The sequence below is a fragment of the Periplaneta americana genome, chromosome 2 (genome assembly GCF_040183065.1).
Source record: "Periplaneta americana isolate PAMFEO1 chromosome 2, P.americana_PAMFEO1_priV1, whole genome shotgun sequence".
In the NCBI taxonomy this organism is placed as follows: Eukaryota; Metazoa; Arthropoda; class Insecta; order Blattodea; family Blattidae; genus Periplaneta; species Periplaneta americana.
In genome coordinates this window covers 136,238,260-136,241,303 of record NC_091118.1, presented here as the reverse complement: position 1 = coordinate 136,241,303, position 3,044 = coordinate 136,238,260, and positions in this window count along the sequence as shown.

Below are 3,044 nucleotides of genomic sequence, written 5' to 3'. Positions count from 1 at the left end.
TATGCTGCTGTATGTACATATTTGAATGGGATGCAGTAAGGAAGCAATTTTGAAACAGTTCAGCCATGTATGATATAAACATGTACAGGTAGATGAATCTTGTGAAGCCAGGACTGGTCTTCATTGCTGCTATATTCACCATGAGGCACGTGGTTAAATTTACTTTATAACTTTCAGAAGTAAATTTAATAAATTTTTCCTTTATTTTATAGACAGGAGACTTAAATCAGTTTCTTCTTCCCCCAAAATCTTTCATTCACAGCCCTTGTTAAATCGATGCTGGTGCCAATGTATTCTACCATATTTACTCGCGTAATTGTCGCATCCAGATGTTTAAGTTCCTATTTAGATTTTGTTTTTACTTTCATTTTAACTGGTCAGTTAAAACTGGAAAGTATAGTGCACCACTTGGCTTGCCGTCCTTGATCAGCTGTGACAAGGGATTTATTTGTTGCCAAGATCACCAAACAACCATTTGGCATCAGGTTTGTTCTTTTTTTTTTTTTTTTTCAACCTGATTGGTTCCCCTAAAGGGTGGGATTAGCAGATGAATGGGATCCTATTCTGATGCAGCGTGATGTCTCTTATGATGCAGTACTTTTGCATTTCAGAGTCAACATTTTTCCACTGCTTAGTAAAGGCATTGAGTACTGGTGACGAGAATTATTTAATTGCATAAAATGAAATATAACAGTAACACGACCAGCTTTAAAGTTGGCTTAATTCTATACACTGAAGAAAATGGAAATTTGGTGTTTCAGAAGTGCATGTACGATACTGGGAAAAACAGAAGGATTCGTTAATAACTGCAAAAAGTGCAGTGTGACGAAAATTAAGTAAAAGAGCATAACAAAAGTAATCCCAATCATGAATTACCAGGTTCTTCCTTATATATATATGCGTGACTAGTGTCACTTTCAAAAGAACACTACCTAGGTATATTATATTCTCTTCAATTTTATTGTATTTTAGCCACCTAGGTACATTGAAAAGGGCGTAAAATAACGAAAATAATTTTCTCCCGAATACTTTACACTAACCCTTAAGGGACTCTTATTACATTAAATATTGTATTACTGACTCTATTAACAAAACAGGTTTTCTACAAGAATTTTCCAACACAAAAATGTGGCATATCTCAGAATCCTCGCCACTGAACACTGTGAGCTGCACATGATTTAAATATAAATTGTTGCTGACAAATTATCTATCTTAGAAACACGAGCGTCAACAATGCTTTCAAAATACCAGCAACATCTGTGCACCATTCTTTGTTAAAAAAACATAACTGATCGGTTTCACATTACTATATCGGATTCACCCTGCTTTACAATAGTGCATTCACCTGATTTTTTCACTCATTCTGTGAACATCAGATTTTCTCCTTGTCCGTGAATAATGTACTGACCTAGGACATATCACATCCAGACTTCTGAACTGTTTAGAATTACATGTAGCCTGCATATTATGTTTTACGCTTCTTTCCTCATAATATAGTCATTTCCATAAATTCTTTTTTAAATCACCAAGTATGCAATCAAGAGTCCCTATACTGTTCTTGCTATTCAGCTTTAACAGCTTCACTTGTGTTGATATTTGAAGGAAATTTTACCCATAGATGAGCCTTCCTTATTATTGCATCCATAACTTTGTAAATTGTACAAGACAGAGTGGCTTTTATTAGTGGAGTACTGGCTAGGGACTGCCTTCACATGTAGGCCGTTTGTGTGAACTCATTGTACTGGTGTGATGTGCATGCCTTATATCCCCACTACAGATTCCTCTATGGACCATCCTCGAACTCTCCTACAGTCTGCAGAATCCATTTAGACATCGCCACAGTCCCTCAACCCCAAGTCCCATGATCACTATGAACCCTAGGGAGAACCCACGGTACATAGTACAACCATGGGGTCAAAGTTCAGCGGTGACCTGGCAGCCAACTCTACATGGGAGCAAGCCAGAATTGCCTATGGAAAAGAAATGGAGATGATGAAAGAGTGCCTTTATTTATATTTCTTAAATGATGAATGTCAAATTTCTTATGTTATGCATAATTTCCAGTTATATCAACCCATAGATACTTTTTTTTAGTAGGTTATTTTACGATGCTTTATCAACATCTTTGGCTATTTAGCGTCTGAATGGGATGAATGTGATAATGCCAGTGAAATGAGTCTGGGGTCCAGCACCGAAAGTTACCCAGCATTTGCTCATATAGGGTTGAAGGAAAACCCCGGAAAAAAACCTCAACCAGGTAACTTGTCCTGACCGGGAATCAAACCCGGGCCACCTGGTTTCATGGCCAGATGCGCTAGCAGTTACTCCACAGGTGTGGACCCATAGATACTGAATATGAACGTATCGTGCAGTAGTTCAGGAGAAATTATACAGGCAGCATCAGGAATGTTGAAAATCTCGAAATAGATTTTTTTTTTGCAGCATTACAGTACTTTGAGTAATGAGAAAGAAAAAAATGTGTGAATGTAGTGCATATAAAATATCAAATGCATCACCAGATTACAGTGAAAAGAATGTAAATGAATAATGACTGGAATAGAACAAGCGAAAACTTGTGCTTAGAAAGTGAGCTTTTGCTCTCTTTTATTTAAAAGCATGAACTACTATATAGAAAAAATCTGAAGCTTCAAATTGCACAGCCAAAAGAAAAAAAAAAAGGTAAGAATGTGTGAAAATTCATGAAATGTCTATTTACTGCCGATTCAATATAAATGGTGATAGCAAAAAGATAATATATGTTCTCAGATGTATGCCAGATATAAATTCAATATCATGAAGATGGAAGAGAAAAGTGCATAAGCAAAGCAGGTATTTCAACTCTTCTATAATATTAATGTGAACAAGACATTCGTCCTAAATGCCCTTCTCATACTACATAAATTTATGACAATGCAGAATTTCGTAAAATGGCTGTGAACAATGCCAATTCCTATTTTACCTTGTAACTCCATCCTTGTAATTGATAATACTTCATATCACAACAATGACATAGGCAAACCACCAATTCCTTAAAATCCCACATA